This window comes from Anolis carolinensis, unplaced genomic scaffold (assembly GCF_035594765.1).
Source record: "Anolis carolinensis isolate JA03-04 unplaced genomic scaffold, rAnoCar3.1.pri scaffold_41, whole genome shotgun sequence".
NCBI lineage: Eukaryota > Metazoa > Chordata > Lepidosauria > Squamata > Dactyloidae > Anolis > Anolis carolinensis.
In genome coordinates this window covers 186,324-207,175 of record NW_026943850.1, presented here as the reverse complement: position 1 = coordinate 207,175, position 20,852 = coordinate 186,324, and the positions used below count along the sequence as shown (strand labels likewise).

The 20,852-nt window shown below is 43.4% G+C and overlaps 1 long non-coding RNA gene across 1 annotated transcript; it reads right to left on the bottom strand.

The window, feature by feature from the left end:
- Positions 1 to 1,490: 1,490 nt before the first annotated feature.
- LOC134294968 (uncharacterized) lies at positions 1,491 to 11,557 on the bottom strand. Its single transcript, XR_010001555.1, has 3 exons — positions 11,383 to 11,557; positions 9,914 to 9,996; positions 1,491 to 8,273 (listed from the first exon to the last, which is right to left on the bottom strand). It is a non-coding gene; the product is annotated as an uncharacterized LOC134294968 (long non-coding RNA).
- Between the last annotated feature and the right edge of the window lie 9,295 nt (positions 11,558 to 20,852).

The following is a 20,852-nucleotide window of genomic DNA, read 5'->3' as shown; positions in this document are numbered from 1 at the left end:
TTATTAGTTACATTAAATGTAATATATACAATTATAATAGTGTATTATTATTACATCAGAATGTTATTAATATATGTAAATACAATATTAATACAGCACAATATAAGCATTAGATATTATTATATTGTACTATATGTATATTATATTAGTACAGCACAATATAAGCATTAGATATTATTAAATTGTACTATACGACTATATTGCAATATTATTAGTTACATTAAATGTAATATATACAATTATAAGTGTATTATTATTACATCAGAATGTTATTAATATATGTATATACAATATTAATACAGCACAATATAAGCATTAGATATTATATTGTACTATATGACTATATTGCAATATTATTAGTAACATTACATGTAATATATACAATTATAATATTGTATTATTACATTAGATCATCAATATTATGTGTATATGCAATATATTAGTACAGCACAATATAAGCATTAGCTATATAGTATTATATGTCTATATTGCAATATTAGTAACATGACATGTAACATATAAAATTATAATAGTGTATTATGACATTGTTTTACATCAGATTATCAATATTATATGTATATACATTATAATTTTAGTACAGCACAATATAAGCATTCTATATTATTATATTCTACTTTATGACTATATTGCATTATTATGAATGTAATTTAATGTAATTATTAAATTTTATTGCATCAGATTATCATTATGTGTATATAGCATATTAGGAGTATAGGCTGCTTGGGACTCCAACTCCCACAATGCCTAGCAGCCTGCCTACGGGTCGGGGAAGAGTCCAAAACACCGCGAGGGGGCGCGCAGGCTCCAGTGGGTTTTCGGGCCTGGGATTCCTTCCCCGCCTTGGCCTGCAAACGGTGTTTGGAAGGCGACGCTCCGGGCTCCCTTCCTCCTCCTCCTCCTCCTCCTCCCGGGCCTTGGGGAAGAGGCCTCGACGGAGCCTAAGATCGCCATTTGCCAGGCCGGGCCGCCATCTTGCGGCCCTGTGACGGAGCTTCCGGCGACGCCGAGGAGGCCGCGCACGCGCAGCAGGGAGACAGGAATGCCTGTAGCGGGCGGTGCCTCGTTCCCTTCAATATGGAGGCCGCGCAGCCGCAGAAGGGAAAAGGAGGCTTGTAATGGGCGGGGCCAGGTTCTCAAATAGGGAGGCCGCGCAGCCGCAGAAGGGAGACAGGAATGCCTGTAGTGGGCGGTGCCTCGTTCTTCAATATGGAGGCCGCGCAGCCGCAGAAGGAAAAGGAGGCTTGTAGTGGGCGGGGCCAGGTTCTCAAATAGGGAGGCCGCGCAGCCGCAGAAGGGGAAAGGATGCCTCTAGTGGGCGGAGCCAAGTTCCCTCAAATACGGAGCAGGCCGCGCATGCGCAGTTTTGTCTGCCGTGCCTTCCCTGCTCCATGCTCGGTGGTCCCACCGGTGCCTGGCACAGGGAAGGCCCTGCAGACGAATCCTGCCAGAAGCCAACCCATGAAGCCACCTGGACACAGAATATTTTATTTATGACAGTATTTCTTCCCAAGAGGAGACTCAGGCTGGCTTACAAATAGAAAACACACATATAAACAATGACAATGATATTTGAATTCAATTTAAAACTCAGTGACATTAAAACATTCGTAAAATCATCATTATTAACCTCATTTGTATCCCGCTCATTTATGGAGATGAGCAGCATACAAGAAACATCTAGGCAAAAATTCAATGCAAATAAAGCAAACATTACATACAATCAATAGAAACAAATCAACCTATAAATACACTTTAGTGCCATGTAGGCAGAGTTAGATACTCTTTGGCAATGGCCAGATGTACTTGGGGTGCAAGGAAATTGTGTTTATTGATAATACTTTATTTTTATATCCCGCTCCCATGTCACATGTCATAAAGTCATACATTAAAAACAATATTTACAATAAAACCATATAACAGAATATCAGAACAATGAGTGCAAAACTTACACAGGTGTTTCTCTCGACTTTATTTGTAGAAAACAAGGTTTATAAAAGGCAGCAGCACAAACTGTATTGTAATCTAGATGTTTAAGGCTGTCAAAAATTAAACATTTGAATAATAACCAGAAAACACCTTTTTTTGGGAAGAGTTTTATTCTGGAACGCTGACATTGTTGGAAAGGGGTCGAGCTCAGCATCCGGAAAGGCCGGGCGTCCTGCTCTCTGGGATCTCCTTCCTTCCTTCCGTCCGTCCGTCCATCTGTCCGTCCTTGGCTCTTGTCCAGGAGGAGCCCCTCCCTCCCTCCCCCCCTCGGCGATTCCGGAGACATAGAACAAGGGAGAGAACAAGGGTCAGAAGGGCTGGACCAAGGGAGCATCTCGCTTTGGGGGGCTCTTGGGAACTGTGGCTTTTTCTACTAGGATCCCCTTCCTTCCACCAGGCATTTATGTATGGGGAGCGGGGGTCCCTGCACAGAGAAAAGGGGGTCCTCAGGGGGTCCCACGTCTGCATCCAGAACCAGGCTCCCTGTTGCATGAGGAACGCGGCTGCCGGGGAGGGAGGGCTGTCCGTTGGCCCTGGGCGGATGGCGGAGGGGCTTTCTAGGCCGTCGGATTGGGGGAGAGCGGGGCCCAAACACTGGGGTCCCGAGGGGGGGCGCTCCCAGCGCAGGGCAGGGACAGGGTTAGGGTTCTTCCCACCCGAGGCCCGGAGGCCCCCTCCCAGCTTGGTTCTTGCCAACAGGCAAAAACAGCCCTATTTAAAATTCCTGCTCTAGTTAAGAAATGGGTTAGTAGGGTTAGCAGGTTAAGGTTAGTTCAGGTATTAATCTGAGCTGCGACGAGATGTTTAAAATGCCCGTGACGTGAGCTGGGAGCGGCCGCTCGGGTCCCCAGAGTTGTTTCCTTGGGTGCAAGGGTTTTAATATATATATATTTATATTTTTATATCCCGCTGTCCCGCCAGCCGCGACCCCCTGCCCGTCTAGGGAGATCCGCCCGCCCACCCCCCACGATCTGCCCAGGGCAAAGGGAGGACCCGCCCGTCCCCGAGTGGGGCCTCAATGCCACACTCAAGCGGAGCCGTGAATGTGTTCCTCAAAGGAAGGCCTAGCGCACAGGGAGCCTGCTTTCTGATGCAAAGGTAGGAGTGAAATGCCTGGTCTGACACATTAATGACAGGGGATCTCAGTTGGGGGGGCCCTCCCTCCCCCTGGCAACAACATAATACTAATAATACAATCATTGGGGGGCCCTCCCCCTAGCAACAACATGGTCCTATGTAAGAACGTTGTACTAGGATAATAATATACTCTATTAATGTCATGTCTATACTAATATCAATAACTAATATTAACATCTAATAACATTGTGCTAGGATAATAATGTACTCTATTAATGTCATATTGAGACTAATATGAATAATTAATATTAACATTGTGCTAGGGTAATAATATACTCAATGTCATATCTATACTAATATCAATAACTAATATAAACATCTAATACCCAAGATGCTCCTCCCCCAATAACATGCTATTCTAATTTATATTGTATATACAGTAGAGTCTCACTTATCCAACACTCTCTTATCCAACATTCTGGATTATCCAACGCATTTTTGTAGTCCATGTTTTCAATGCGTCGTGATATTTTGGTGCTATATCCGTAAATACAGTAATTACTACATAGCATTACTGCATATTGAACTACTTTTTCTGTCAAATGATGTTTTGGTGCTTAATTTGTAAAATCATCAACTAATTTGATGTTTAATAGGCTTTTCCATAATGCCTCCTTATTATCCAACAGCGCAGGCTGGAAAGCAAGCCAGCTGCAATTAACTGCAATGAATCACTCTGACCAGGAGGTCACGAGTTCGAGGCCGGCTCGGAGCCTGTTTATTTGTCTTTGTTCTATGTTAAAAGGCATTGAATGTTTGCCTATATGTGTCATGTGATCCGCCCTGAGTCCCCTTCGGGGTGAGAAGGAAGGGCGGAATATAAATGCTGTAAATAAATAATAAATATCAACAAATCACTCTGACCAGGAGGTCATGAGTTCAAGGCCTGCCCGGAAAAATGCTGTAAATAAATAAATAAATATTCGCTGGCCCATTTGTGTTGGATAAGTGACTCTACTCTGTGTGTGTGTGTGTGTGTGTGTGTGTGTATGTATATATATATATATATATATATATATATATATATATATATAATTTAATATATAATTATAACATATTGCATATACATATAATGTTCATAATATTATATTGTAATACGATATACTAATAATAAAATATAATATTAAATATGTATTACATTTTGCATGTAATACTACTACTAATATTACCATATATTCATATAGTACAATATAGTTATTTACTGCCAGTATTGTACTATGGTAATAATATAATATTGTATGTAAATTTATTTTGTAAGCTGTTCACCTTGGGGGTGAGAAGGGCAGCATATACATCTAGCAAATAAATAAATAATGCAAGATAATACTAACAATGATACAATATAATAATATGAATTACATATTATATATTAAATGTAATATTGCTAATAATGTTTCTGTATAGTGGTATAATGCAATGTAGTAATATATAATGCTAATATTGTGCGATGCTAATGATACAGTGTATGTAATACACCTATCTGTATTTTATGATGTGTTTTATGAATACTGATGTAAGTTAATGATGATTTATATTGCACTGTATGGTTTTTTATATATGCGTCTTATTGTTAAGCCGCCCTGAGTCCCCTGTTGGGTGAGAAGGGCGGGATATAAATAATGTAATGAATAAAAATGTAAATATCACTTGTAAGCCGCTCTGAGTCCCCTTTTAAGGGGAGAAAGGGCGGGATATAAATATTGTAATAAATAAATAAATATGTAAATATAACTCATAAGCCGCTCTGAGTCCCCTTTTAAGGGGAGAGAGGGCGGGATATAAATATTGTAATAAATAAATATGTAAATATAACTCATAAGCCGCTCTGAGTCCCCTTTTAAGGGGAGAGAGGGCCGGATATAAATGTAATAAATTAATAAATACATAAATCTCCTTTTCCCAGGCTTCAAATTCATCATATGGGGTCCCCCCATGCCTGGCTATGCAGAAGAGGCTGTATCCCATAGGCCTGCTTTTAGGTTAAGATTCTGCCAGGCATCTTATTAAATATGGAGGGTCCCTCACCTTGCGTTAACCAAAGGGGTTCCCACCTGCTAGGTTTGGCTGTAAACGCAGCGGGTCCCTCAGAAGCCTGGTTTAAAATTAATTGCAAACCTCCTTTAACGAGGGTTTGCCTTACAAATAGAGTTTTCCACGTGGAAAGGTTGGCATTAAAAGGGGGTCCACGTATACCTTGAATGGATTTGGACTGAACACACCTATCTGTATTTTATAATGTGTTTTATGAATACTGATGTAAGTTAATGATGATTTATATTGCAGTGTATGTTTTTTTATATATGCGTCTTACTGTTAAGCCGCCCTGAGTCCCCTGTTGGGTGAGAAGGGCAGGATATAAATATTGTAATAAATAAATATGTAAATATAACTAGTAAGCCGCTCTGAGTCCCCTTTTAAGGGGAGAGAGGGCAGGATATAAATATTGTAATAAATAAATATGTAAATATAACTAGTAAGCCGCTCTGAGTCCCCTTTTAAGGGGAGAGAGGGCGGGATATAAATATTGTAATAAATAAATATGTAAATATCACTTGTAAGCCGCTCTGAGTCCCCTTTTAAGGGGAGAGAGGGCGGGATATAAATATTGTAATAAATCAATATGTAAATATCACTTGTAAGCCGCTCTGAGTCCCCTTTTAAGGGGAGAGAGGGCCGGATATAAATATTGTAATAAATAAATAAATAAATACAAAAATCTCCTTTTCCCAGGCCTCAAGTTAATAATCTGGGGTCCCCCCATGCCTGGCTATGCAGAATAGGCTGTAGCCCATAGGCCTGCTTTTAGGTTAAGATTCTGCCAGGCATCTTATTAAATATGGAGGGTCCCTTGCCTTACGTTAACCAAAGGGGTTCCCACCTGCTAGGTTTGGCTTTAAACGCAGCGGGTCCCTCAGAAGCCTGGTTTTAAACTAATTGCAAACCTCCTTTAACGAGGGTTTGCCTTACAAATGGAGTTTTCCACGTGCCAGGAATAAATACCACGTGCCAGGCCCTTTAAAAGGGGGTCCAACCTTGAATGGATTCTCTTTGCAAGCGCTTGGCCGGAAGCCCCAAACTGCCGGAGTGGGAGTCCCCAATCTATTGGGGAAGAGTCCCCGTGGGCACCAGCTGTACATGTGTATGTGTTTGTGTGTGTCGTGTGTGCAAGGCAGCCGTGGAGGCTGGAAGGAGTGTCTCACCTGGCTTAAGGGCTCCGCTGTAGAATCTCCTTCCCGGAATCTTCTTTTTACCTGTGTTGCAGATCCTTCCCAGACAGGAAGGATCCCTCTCGGCCGATGGGAGACGGTGTCCGGCAGGAGCCCTCCGGGAGTCCAGGCACATGGAACGGGAGAGAAAACAGTGCGTCTATACCTGACTTTTCATGAAAACAGCCTAAGATATCTCCCCATGGCTGGCCTCACGGGTTAAAAGAAGCAAGGAAATCCCCACATCTGGCCTTAAAGGTTAAAAAAACCAGGGATTTCCCCACGTAAGGGACTTAAAGGTTAAAATAACCAGGGATCTCCCCACGTAAGGGATTTAACGGTTAAAATAACCAGGGATCTCCCCACATAAGGGATTTAACGGTTAAAATAACCAGGGATCTCCCCACATAAGGGACTTAACGGTTAAAATAACCAGGGATCTCCCCACGTAAGGGACTTAACAGTTAAAATAACCAGGGATCTCCCCACGTAAGGGATTTAACGGTTAAAAAAACCAGGGATCTCCATATTGCCTGGTGTTACGTTAAATAGGAGATCTCTATAGGGCAGGCCGCCTTGGTTTAACAGATCTCTATAGGGCAGGCCGCGTTAGTTTCTGGATAGGAGATCTCTATACGCCTAACTTTAAGAATAGAGGATCCCCTTTAACCAGGCTTTAATTAGGAATAGTGGTCCCCTGGGTGTGTGGCCTTACATAAATAAAAGGGGGTCCTACATAATAACAACAACAACAACAATAATAATAATTTTATCTGCTTCCTGGTATTTCTTTTTCCTGGAATCAATAATAATAACAATAATAATAATAATAATAATAATAATAATAATAATAATAATAATAATAATTTTATCTGCTTCCTGGTATTTCTTTTTCCAGGTGCCTGTAATCAATAATAAAAATAATAATTTTATCTGCTTCCTGGTATTTCTTTTTCCAGGTGCCTCGAATCAATAATAATAATAATAATAATAATTTTATTTTTGTACCCTGCCACCGTCTCCCCAGAGGGACTCGGGGCGGCTCACTGATATAAAACCAGCCTACCATGCTATCAAATACAAACAATTAAATTTAAAAGGAATTAACAAAAATCACAATCATGATGCCTATGTTTGCAGTAAAAAAAAAGGTTCGCCACGTGCTAGGCGTTGGCATGAGGCACACGGCTCTGGTCTCCCCTTGAGTGTGGCCTCGAAGCTCCGCCCGGGGAGGGAGGGGGCGTCCGTTGGCCCTGGACGGATGATATACAAGCGGCAGGGTCCATGGGTTGGGGGAGAGCAAGGGGCCCAGACCTGGCACCGTGGGGAACACACTAAGGACCAAGAGGCTGCTCTCAGGACACCTTAGGGGCCTTTTGCAATGTCCTTCCATGGGGGCCCTTTTATGGGGGGCCAGGAGGCCCCCTCCCTTCCCAGCTTGGTTCTTGCCATCAGGCAGAACAGTCCTATTTAAAAGGGCAGGGTACCCTATTTAGAATGGTGTTAGTAGGATGTTAGTAAGTGAGTTAAGGTATTAATATTTTTATTTCTAAGTTGCAAGGACATCTTAAAATGCCCGTAACGTGTGCTGCCCCCCGCGATGCCAGGGCGGGCCCCCCGCTGACCCCCAAGCTGTGACCCCTACGGCCCGTATAGGAAGACCCATCATCTGCCTAGAACAAAGGGAGGACCCGTCCGTTCCCGAGTGGGACTTCTTCGATGCCACACGCGAGGGGAACCGTGTGCAAAGGTAACCCTTTTTTTAATGCAAAGATAGACATTAAATGCCTACCCTTACACCAATTACCCTGAAAACGACCTTTTTTGGGAGGCAGGCGGTGTCCTTGCGAGGGTGTCTTCAAGCATCTTCCGTCCTGTCTCTTGACCTTTTGTTTCTTTCTTCACGTTGACTTGAATTCAGCGCTGGGAGAAGAGTGAGTGGGAAGAAAGCATTCAGAAAAAAAAACAGGCATTGCCTTCTATCTATTTTGCAAGGCCAGGAAGGCAGTTCCCATCTTGTCTCCTGTACCTGTAACATGCTATGCTAATAATATAATATGTATTATGTATATATAGTATATCGTATATAATATACAATATAATAGAAAATGATATATAATAATATATTGAATATACATACAATATATTATATTATTATATTATATTATTATTATATTATAATATATTATATTATTATTAATATAATTATTATATTATATTAATATAATATATTGAATATACATACGATATTATATTATTATATTATATTATTAATAATAATATATTAACATATATATATAACAATATATTAATTATGTTATGTATTACCTGTAATATTTCTAATAACATTACAGTATGATGGTATAGTACAATATATATATAATGCTATTATTGTGAATGCTAATACTTTGTATGTACATATAAAATTATATATAATATATAATCAATATCATTATATTGTGTTATTATTATATTTTATTACATTACAATATTACTACCAATATATGTATATACATTAAATTATATTATTATAAATTACATTGTCCATTATATACAAAATAATACATATATATATATATATATATATATATATGTATTATTTTGTATATAATTTTCAGCATAGCATGTTATGGGTCTTAAGGCTGGAAATAAATCAGATTGGTAAAAAAATGCAATTATTATTCTACTCCTTTCCTCTAGAAAGCTGTCTGAATTTTCAAAAATGTTGCCATGTGTTGTCAAAGGCTTTCATGGGTTGTGAGTTTCTGGGCTGCCACCTCAAAAAGCAGGGCCAGCTAACACCTCCAAACACAGGATTCCCCCAGGCAGGAAGCAGCCAGGCCTTGAAACTGCAGGCCATTCAATGCTAATCAAGGTGGCCAATAACAGCATTCACATTTGCCTGCAACAGACAAGGGTTCTTTCTCCCACCCTGGAAATTTCGCAGATATATAAAAGCCTCACCACTCCCTTAGTTTCCAGCCATAGATGTGGGCGAAACGTCAGGAGAGAATGCTTCTGGAACAGCCCGGAAAACTCACAACAACCCAAAAATTAAGCCTTTTTTTTCTTCTCTGGAAAAGACCTTGTAGTTTTTTTGTTTGATATAATATATATTATATATTAATATAGTACAATGTAAGAAATAATGGGTTTCCAGAAGCATTCTCTCCTGACGTTTCACCCACATCTCTGGCAGGCATCCTCAGAGGTTGTGAGGTCTGTTGGAAACGAGGCAAGTGGAATATATATATATATATATATATATATATATATATAAAAGCCTCACCACTCCCTTATAGTTTCCAGCAATCTATGGTTTCCTGCCATAGGTGTGGGTGAAACGTCAGGAGAGAATGCTTCTGGGGCATAGCCATACAGCCCGGAAAACTCACAACAACCCAAAATTTTAGCCTTTTTCTTCTTCTCTGGAAAAGACCTTGTAATTATTATTTTTTTTGGTTTGATATAATAAAATATTAATACATAAAATAGAAGTGAAAAGAAAAGATCTGGATAAGAAATAAATCAGATTATAATGAATAAAAAAGAACAATATTCACCTGGTCCCTTCAGAAAAAGCTGTGGAAATTTTCAAAAATTTTGCCTTTATTTCTTCCGTCCGTTTCACAAGGCTTTGCCATTTCTGAGGGAATAAGAAGAAGCGATTAAAGAAAAGCCTATTAAACATTAAATTAGGTTATGATTTTACAAATTAAGCACCAAAACATCATGTTATACAACAAACTTGACAGAAAAAGTAGTTCAATAGGCAGTAATACTATGCAGTAATTACTATATTTAAGAATTTAGCACCAAAATATCACAATGCATTGAAAACATTGACTACAAAAATGCGTTGGATAATCCAGAACGTTGGATAAGCGAGTGTTGGATAAGTGGGACTCTACTGTAGTTCAATGTGCTATGTAGTAATTACTTTATTTGCGAATTTAGCACCAAAATATCACAATGCATTGAAAACATTGACTACAAAAATGCGTTGGATAATCCAGAACGTTGGACAAGCGAGTGTTGGATAAGTGAGACTCTACTGTATTTGTAAATATTTTTTCCGAATATTTTCCTTATTTTTGGCAAATATTTCCACAAATATTTTTATGATTTTTGGGGTGAATATTTTGTGAGTATTTTATTTCAATGTTTGTGAATGTTTTCATGATTGTTTTTTTGTGAATGCATTTGTGAATATTTTTTATGAATATTTTTCCCCAAATACTTTGCTTATTTTTGGCAAATGTTTCTGCTAATATTTTTTTATTTTAATATTAATATTTTAATGATTTTGTAAATATTTCAGTGAACATTTTTTCCCCTGAATATTTAACTGTACAGTAGAGTCTCGCTTATCCAAGTTTCTGGATTATCCAACCCATTTTTGTTTTCAATATAACGTGATATTTTGGTGCTAAATTCGTAAATACAGTAATTGCAACATAACATTACTGTGTATTGAACTACTTTTTCTGTCAAATTTGTTGTAAAACATGATGTTTTGGTGCTTAATTGGTAAAATCATAACCTAATTTGATATTTAATAGGCTTTTCCTTAATCCCTCCTTATTATCCAAGATATTCGCTTATCCAAGCTTTAGCTTGGAGAAATGAGACTCTACTGTATTTTCTATTTCAAGGCTTTGTGACTTGAGGCGATTTGAGGCAAAAAATAATGAAATATTAATAAATAAAATAGTTTTCTTTCTTTCTGTTTCACAAAGCCTTTATGCACCCTTATCTTGTGCTATTTGAGGCCATTTTTAATAAAATTAAGATAAGACTAATATATAAAATAGGCATTTTCCTCTTTGTATTTCAATTTTGAGGAGATTCCTGAGGTAAAGAATCCCCAAAATAACAAGGAAAGCGACATAAAATGAAGTGGGATTGGAAGGGAAGCCTTTCCTGAGGTAAAAGTGATTCCCAAAAGGAAAGGCGTCTCTTTAAACTCCAGATTAATTACAAAGGAAGTCAAATGAACCAGGTGAGCCTGTAAAAAGGGGCCCTTATTCACCTGCTTCAGAAACGGAGCCTGGCTGTGAGTGGCCTGAGGAGAGCCGCTGCCCTTCCTTTCTTTCTTTCTTTCTTTCTTTCTTTCTTTCTTTCTTTCTTTCTTCCGACCCAGGCCTTCAGAATGGCTCCCAGGCCCAGCTGCCTTCTCTCTCGGCGTCCCGAGATCGTCTGAGGTAAATGTGACAAATAACAGCCAAGAAGAAGCCCCGCCTCCAAAACGGCCGTTTTTTTTTGGCCTTGGTCCCACCCCTTCGCCATGTGTCGCCGCCCGATTGGACGATTCTCCAGCTCGCCAATTTGGGCGCGAAAACAGGGTGCTGCTTGACGCATGCGCACTCCGTTGTGATTTAAAATATAGGTTAACCTCCCAATCCGGCCGCCTTTTTGGCCTTGGTCCCACCCCTTCGCCATGTGTCGCCGCCCGATTGGACGATTCTCCAGCTCGCCAATATGGGCGCGAAAACAGGGCGCTCCTCGACGCATGCGCACTCCGTTGTGATTTAAAATATATGTTAGCCTCCCAATCCGGCCGCCTTTTTGGCCTTGGTCCCACCCCTTCGACATGTGGCGCCGCCCGATTGGACAAATCAACCGCACGTCACGGGCTCAGACAGGTCAATTTGGGCGGGAAAGAGATAATAATTGGTTTCCAGAAGCATTCTCTCCTGACGTTTCGCCCACATCTCTTACGCAACTAATCATTTAGCACGGGTATGGGACATAATACTAATAATATAACATACTAGGGGTGCATTATAGATATCGTGGTATATGATTAATATAGTACAATCTAAGAAATAATAATTGGTTTCCAGAAGCATTCTCTCCTGACGTTTCGCCCACATCTCTTACGCAACTAATCATTTAGCACGGGTATGGGACATAATACTAATAATATAACATACTAGGGGTGCATTATAGATATCATGGTATATGATTAATATAGTACAATCTAAGAAATAATAATTGGTTTCCAGAAGCATTCTCTCCTGACGTTTCGCCCACATCTCTTACGCATCTTATCATTTAGCACGGGTATGGGACATAATACTAATAATATAACATGCTAGTGGTGTATTATAAATATCGTGGTATATGATTAATATAGTACAATCTAAGAAATAATAATTGGTTTCCAGAAGCATTCTCTCCTGACGTTTCGCCCACATCTCTTACGCAACTAATCATTTAGCACGGGTATGGGACATAATACTAATAATATAACATACTAGGGGTGCATTATAGATATCATGGTATATGATTAATATAGTACAATCTAAGAAATAATAATTGGTTTCCAGAAGCATTCTCTCCTGACGTTTCGCCCACATCTCTTACGCATCTTATCATTTAGCACGGGTATGGGACATAATACTAATAATATAACATGCTAGTGGTGTATTATAAATATCGTGGTATATGATTAATATAGTACAATCTAAGAAATAATAATTGGTTTCCAGAAGCATTCTCTCCTGACGTTTCGCCCACATCTCTTACGCAACTAATCATTTAGCACGGGTATGGGACATAATACTAATAATATAACATACTAGGGGTGCATTATAGATATCATGGTATATGATTAATATAGTACAATCTAAGAAATAATAATTGGTTTCCAGAAGCATTCTCTCCTGACGTTTCGCCCACATCTCTTACGCATCTTATCATTTAGCACGGGTATGGGACATAATACTAATAATATAACATGCTAGTGGTGTATTATAAATATCGTGGTATATGATTAATATAGTACAATCTAAGAAATAATAATTGGTTTCCAGAAGCATTCTCTCCTGACGTTTCGCCCACATCTCTTACGCAACTAATCATTTAGCACGGGTATGGGACATAATACTAATAATATAACATACTAGGGGTGCATTATAGATATCATGGTATATGATTAATATAGTACAATCTAAGAAATAATAATTGGTTTCCAGAAGCATTCTCTCCTGACGTTTCGCCCACATCTCTTACGCAACTAATCATTTAGCACGGGTATGGGACATAATACTAATAATATAACATACTAGGGGTGCATTATAGATATCATGGTATATGATTAATATAGTACAATCTAAGAAATAATAATTGGTTTCCAGAAGCATTCTCTCCTGACGTTTCGCCCACATCTCTTACGCATCTTATCATTTAGCACGGGTATGGGACATAATACTAATAATATAACATGCTAGTGGTGTATTATAAATATCGTGGTATATGATTAATATAGTACAATCTAAGAAATAATAATTGGTTTCCAGAAGCATTCTCTCCTGACGTTTCGCCCACATCTCTTACGCAACTTATCATTTAGCACTGGTATGTGACATAATACTAATAATATAACATACTAGGGGTGTATTATAGATATCGTGGTATATGATTAATATAGTACAATCTAAGAAATAATAATTGGTTTCCAGAAGCATTCTCTCCTGACGTTTCGCCCACATCTCTTACGCAACTTATGATGGTTGCACGGTGTTATGGGCCCGGGCCATCCCGGCGCAACATGCTCTCAAGCACACGCAATAGCTCGTTACTAATCAGCCAGCGGAGCCCCGGTGGCGCAGTGCGTTCAAGCGCGGAGCTGCCAAACTTGCAGACCGAAAGGCCCCGGGTTCAAATCCCGCTGTTAGCCCCAGCTCCTGCCAACCTAGCAGTTCAAAAACGTGCCAATGTGAGTAGATCAATAGGTACTGCTCTGGCAGGAAGGGAACGGTGCTCCATGCAGTCATGCCAGTGGCCACATGACCTCGGAGGTGTCTACGGACAACGCCGGCTCTTGGGCTTAGAAATGGAGATGAGCCCCAACCCCCAGAGGGTGAGTAGAGCAATAGGTACTGCTCCGGCAGGAAGGGAACGGTGCTCCATGCAGTCATGCCAGTGGCCACATGACCTCGGAGGTGTCTACGGACAACGCCGGCTCTTGGGCTTAGAAATGGAGATGAGCCCCAACCCCCAGAGGGTGAGTAGAGCAATAGGTACTGCTCTGGCAGGAAGGGAACGGTGCTCCATGCAGTCATGCCAGTGGCCACATGACCTCGGAGGTGTCTACGGACAACGCCGGCTCTTGGGCTTAGAAATGGAGATGAGCCCCAACCCCCAGAGGGTGAGTAGAGCAATAGGTACTGCTCCGGCAGGAAGGGAACGGTGCTCCATGCAGTCATGCCAGTGGCCACATGACCTCGGAGGTGTCTACGGACAACGCCGGCTCTTGGGCTTAGAAATGGAGGTGAGCCCCAGCCCCCAGAGGGTGAGTAGAGCAATAGGTACTGCTCCGGCAGGAAGGGAACGGTGCTCCATGCAGTCATGCCAGTGGCCACATGACCTCAGAGGTGTCTACGGACAACGCCGGCTCTTGGGCTTAGAAATGGAGATGAGCCCCAACCCCCAGAGGGTGAGTAGAGCAATAGGTACTGCTCCGGCAGGAAGGGAACGGTGCTCCATGCAGTCATGCCAGTGGCCACATGACCTCGGAGGTGTCTACGGACAACGCCGGCTCTTGGGCTTAGAAATGGAGATGAGCCCCAACCCCCAGAGTGTGAGTAGAGCAATAGGTACTGCTCTGGCAGGAAGGGAACGGTGCTCCATGCAGTCATGCCAGTGGCCACATGACCTCAGAGGTGTCTACGGACAACGCCGGCTCTTGGGCTTAGAAATGGAGATGAGCCCCAACCCCCAGAGGGTGAGTAGAGCAATAGGTACTGCTCCGGCAGGAAGGGAACGGTGCTCCATGCAGTCATGCCAGTGGCCACATGACCTCAGAGGTGTCTACGGACAACGCCGGCTCTTGGGCTTAGAAATGGAGATGAGCCCCAACCCCCAGAGGGTGAGTAGAGCAATAGGTACTGCTCCGGCAGGAAGGGAACGGTGCTCCATGCAGTCATGCCAGTGGCCACATGACCTCAGAGGTGTCTACGGACAACGCCGGCTCTTGGGCTTAGAAATGGAGATGAGCCCCAACCCCCAGAGGGTGAGTAGAGCAATAGGTACTGCTCCGGCAGGAAGGGAACGGTGCTCCATGCAGTCATGCCAGTGGCCACATGACCTCGGAGGTGTCTACGGACAACGCCGGCTCTTGGGCTTAGAAATGGAGATGAGCCCCAACCCCCAGAGGGTGAGTAGAGCAATAGGTACTGCTCCGGCAGGAAGGGAACGGTGCTCCATGCAGTCATGCCAGTGGCCACATGACCTCGGAGGTGTCTACGGACAACGCCGGCTCTTGGGCTTAGAAATGGAGGTGAGCCCCAACCCCCAGAGGGTGAGTAGAGCAATAGGTACTGCTCCGGCAGGAAGGGAACGGTGCTCCATGCAGTCATGCCAGTGGCCACATGACCTCGGAGGTGTCTACGGACAACGCCGGCTCTTGGGCTTAGAAATGGAGGTGAGCCCCAACCCCCAGAGGGTGAGTAGAGCAATAGGTACTGCTCCGGCAGGAAGGGAACGGTGCTCCATGCAGTCATGCCAGTGGCCACATGACCTCAGAGGTGTCTACGGACAACGCCGGCTCTTGGGCTTAGAAATGGAGATGAGCCCCAACCCCCAGAGGGTGAGTAGAGCAATAGGTACTGCTCCGGCAGGAAGGGAACGGTGCTCCATGCAGTCATGCCAGTGGCCACATGACCTCGGAGGTGTCTACGGACAACGCCGGCTCTTGGGCTTAGAAATGGAGATGAGCCCCAACCCCCAGAGTGTGAGTAGAGCAATAGGTACTGCTCTGGCAGGAAGGGAACGGTGCTCCATGCAGTCATGCCAGTGGCCACATGACCTCGGAGGTGTCTACGGACAACGCCGGCTCTTGGGCTTAGAAATGGAGATGAGCCCCAACCCCCAGAGGGTGAGTAGAGCAATAGGTACTGCTCCGGCAGGAAGGGAACGGTGCTCCATGCAGTCATGCCAGTGGCCACATGACCTCAGAGGTGTCTACGGACAACGCCGGCTCTTGGGCTTAGAAATGGAGATGAGCCCCAACCCCCAGAGGGTGAGTAGAGCAATAGGTACTGCTCCGGCAGGAAGGGAACGGTGCTCCATGCAGTCATGCCAGTGGCCACATGACCTCGGAGGTGTCTACGGACAACGCCGGCTCTTGGGCTTAGAAATGGAGGTGAGCCCCAACCCCCAGAGGGTGAGTAGAGCAATAGGTACTGCTCCGGCAGGAAGGGAACGGTGCTCCATGCAGTCATGCCAGTGGCCACATGACCTCGGAGGTGTCTACGGACAACGCCGGCTCTTGGGCTTAGAAATGGAGGTGAGCCCCAGCCCCCAGAGGGTGAGTAGAGCAATAGGTACTGCTCCGGCAGGAAGGGAACGGTGCTCCATGCAGTCATGCCAGTGGCCACATGACCTCGGAGGTGTCTACGGACAACGCCGGCTCTTGGGCTTAGAAATGGAGGTGAGCCCCAACCCCCAGAATGCGAGTAGAGCAATAGGTACAGCTCCGGCAGGAAGGGACAACTCCCATCATGCCGGGTTCACCCCCTGAAACTCCAAAGACCCCACGCTTCAAACCACATTGCGTTTTTTGATTGTTTATTTGTTTGTTTGCTTGTTGTTGTTGACTGCTTCTTGACGATGTTCTTGCTTCCACACCAGCGCTCTAGGAAGACAGACACACACTCCTTTTTAATTTGATTAATATTATTTTACATCAATTGGACTAATGATATTTTATATCAATTGGACTATTTTTATAATTAATTTTATAAATATTCTTTTATATCTGATTAACTAATTTTATTGATATTTCATATCAACTGGACTAGGAATATTTTATATCAATTTTATAAGGAGGAGGCCTGCCATAGTTGTGGGTGAAACATCAGGAGAGAATGCTTCTGGGACATGGCCACTCGACTGGACGATTCTCCTGCTCAGGAATTATTTCTAATCATGAAATACACGAATAGTGTATATTATCTGTTGTGGTTTTCCGGCCATGTCCTAGTAGCATTCTCTCCTGACGTTCCGCCCACGTCTGTGGCAGGCAAGCAGGGTTTGCCCATCTGTGGAAGAGGGTCCGGGGAGGGAGAAAGGGCTCTCGCCTGTTGGAGGCCGGAGCGCAGGTTGTGATTAGCATGAATGAATGGCCTGGCAGCTTCAAAGACCGGCTGCTTCCTTGGTTGGGATGCGTTAGCTGGCCCTGATTTGTTTCCTGTCTGGAATTCCCCTGTCTTCTGATTTTAATTTATTAATTTGTTTGCTGTCCTGATTTGAGGGTTTTTAAAACACTGGCAGCCAGATGGTGTTCGTTTTCATGGTACAATACTCAGAAGACGGGGGGATTCCAGACGGGAAACAATCATGGCCAGCTAACGCCTCCCCACAAAGGATTCCCTCAGGCAGGAAGCAGCCAGGCTTTGAAGCCGCAAGGGCAGTAAATGCTAATCACGCTTGCCTCCAACAGACAGGAGTTCTTTCTTCCTCCCACAGATGTGTAATAGACCCCACTTGACTGGCTTCCAACAGACCTCACAACCTCTGAGGATGCCTGCCACAGGTGTGGGCGGAACGTCAGGAGAGAGTGCTTTTTAGAGCAGAGGCTGGATGGCCCTCTGTCGGGAGGGCTTTGATGGTGTCCCAATAATAATAATAATAATAATAATAATAATAATAACAACTTTATTTTTATACCCCGCCTCTATCTCCCCAAAGGGGTCTCAGGGCGGCTTCCATGGGGACAGGCCCGAAAAAAAACAATAGCAATATAGTAGTAGTAGTAATAATAATAATAATAATAAATAAAATAATAATAATATAATAACAATAATATAATAACAATATAATAATAATAATAATAATAACTTTATGTTTATACCCCAAAGGGACTCAGAGCGGCTTCCATGGGGCCAGGCCCGAATAAAAACAATAGCAATATAGTAATAATAATAATAATAATAATAATAATAATAATAATAACTTTATGTTTATACCCCAAAGGGACTCAGGACAGCTGACAAGGGGCCAGGCCCGAATAAAAACAATAGCAATATAATAATAATAATAATAATAATAATAATAATAATAATAATAATCGATCAATAGGTTAATCAGAACCAGGTGAGACAAATTATTTGATATTAATGTAATTAATTAAATGACTAGTGTGGGTATTACACTATCAATTGATCAGTCAGATCAATTGGTTTAATTGATTGATCAATTTTATTAATTGGTTGATCGATCAATAATTTAATCAGACGGCAAACAGAAGGTCAGCTGCTGTCGTCCAATCCTTTTTGCCTTGTTTTTATTTATGTTGCACTTTGAAATGGTCATATGACTGGTCAAACAAATAAATTATTATTATTATCAGAACCAGGTGCGTCAAATTAATTAAAATGAACTTATTGTCAGTATCACACCGTCCATTGATTGATCGATTGGTTAATCGGAACCAGACGAGACGAATTAACGGATGTTAACTTTATTCAATGTGATCAATAATCAATTCCTTGTTCTGACAAATGGCACAAAAAAGATAATAATCAATAATTACATTCACGGCGATGAAGCTCAGCCTCCGTCTCTCCCACCCGAGCCCCGGCGCTAACGAGAACGAGACGCCCGTCACGGGTCCGTCCAATTAGGAATAAGGCACAATTTCTGGTTTTCATTCTTCGGTCGGTCAGTCGGTCAGTCGGTCAGTCGGTCGGTCGGTCACATCTTCGATACGGGGAAAACGCCACGGACACCTCATCAAAAACTCCGTCAACCTCCAAAGCCGAAACGAGGCCCGGTCTCCCCACGTTGCGGGACACGGACAGAGGGATTGCGCATCACGACGGGCTCGACACACGCCATGGGGAGGCTGCGAGAGGTGGTCCGCCGGGATACGAACGTGGTTTCGGGCCACCACGAACCAGCGCGGAGCCAGAGTGGACAGTCTGGAGTTTGAACTCAGCGCGGCTCTGGATCTTCTCAATGAATTCAAGGAACATTCTCCAACCGGGTAGGACCTCCGGGTGGACAACAACGACGTGACTCTGGATCTTCTCAATGAGCCCAGGGGACATTCTTCAACCCAGGTAGGACTTCCACGTGCAATGGCGCACCATCTGGACAGACCACAACAACGTGACTCTGGGTCTTCTCAATGAACCCAAGGAATGTTCTCTATTCTGGGTAGGGTTTCCGTGTGGACCACCACAACGTGACTCTGGATCTTCTGAACGAATCCAAGGAACGTTCTTCAACCCGGGTAGGACTTCCGTGTGCGATGGTGAGGTGACGGCGCACCATCTCGACAGACCACCACGACGTGACTCTGGGTCTTCTGGACGAACCCAGGCCTGTTCCAGACTCGTCCTGGGAAAGCGTTTCTCCCTCCCCGATAGGGCTTCAACGTGCAACGGCGATGAAACGGCGTGCTGCGCAACGACATGGTTTTTGGATCTTCGGAACGACGCTCAAAAGCGGCTCGAGTTTGAACTCCGCATGCAACAGTGACATGGCGGTGTGATGTCTGGGTCATGGCAGCGTTGTTTTCCGGATCACGACGACGTTGTTTCCCCTCCTTCCATCTGAACGACCCCAAGTCCACACGAAGCGGAGTCAAGCTTGAGACCTATAACAAGGAGTTCCAAGTACAATGACAACAGGTTGCCCAGACACAATGACGACGTGCTGTCTGGACCACGACGGGTCATTCAATCATCTACGGGTGTGAAACCCGGAACATTTCAGCCCAAACACAACGGCGACATGCTGTCCGGACCATGATGGGTCATCCAGTCCTTCCATCTGAACGATCCTGAATCTGCATGAAGCAGACGCGAGCTCGAAACCCAGAACGAAGACTTCCGAGTACAGTGACGACAGGGCAGCATGTTGTCAGGACCGCAACGGGTCGTCCCACCATCTACAGGTGCGGAAACCCAGAACGTTCCAGCACAGATACAACGGCGACATGCTGTCCGGACCATGACAGGTTGTTTGTTTACGGGAATCCTGGAACAGATACAGTGGTGACATGCTGTCCGGACCACAACGGGTCGTCCAATCGGTTACAGGTGTGGAAACCCGGAACATTTCATCCCAGACACAACGGCAACATGCTGTCCGGACCATGACGGGTCGTCTGTTTACGGGAATCCCGGAGCGTTTCATCCCCAATACAATTGCAACATACTGTCCGGACCACAAGGGGTCTTCCCTCCGAACGAGACCACGACCGCGACACGAACCGTAACAACACGCATTTCCCCTGCACCATCCGTAACAATATTTGCTGCTGGCGACGTGCGGCCGGCCGGCCCGGATGCGCCCCAAGCAGGCCCGGATTGCGGGAGGAGGAGGAGGAAGTGCATAGATGCGGGAGCGGACCTGCCTGGGGGTCGGGGCGGCGCGAGCGGAGGTCGTCCACGTACAGCAAAGTGCCCGGTGCCCAGCCCTTGTGGTGTGGATGGTCATGCAAATGCCCGGACCTTGGATAGAAAATCCTGATAGGTGTGTCGTGTA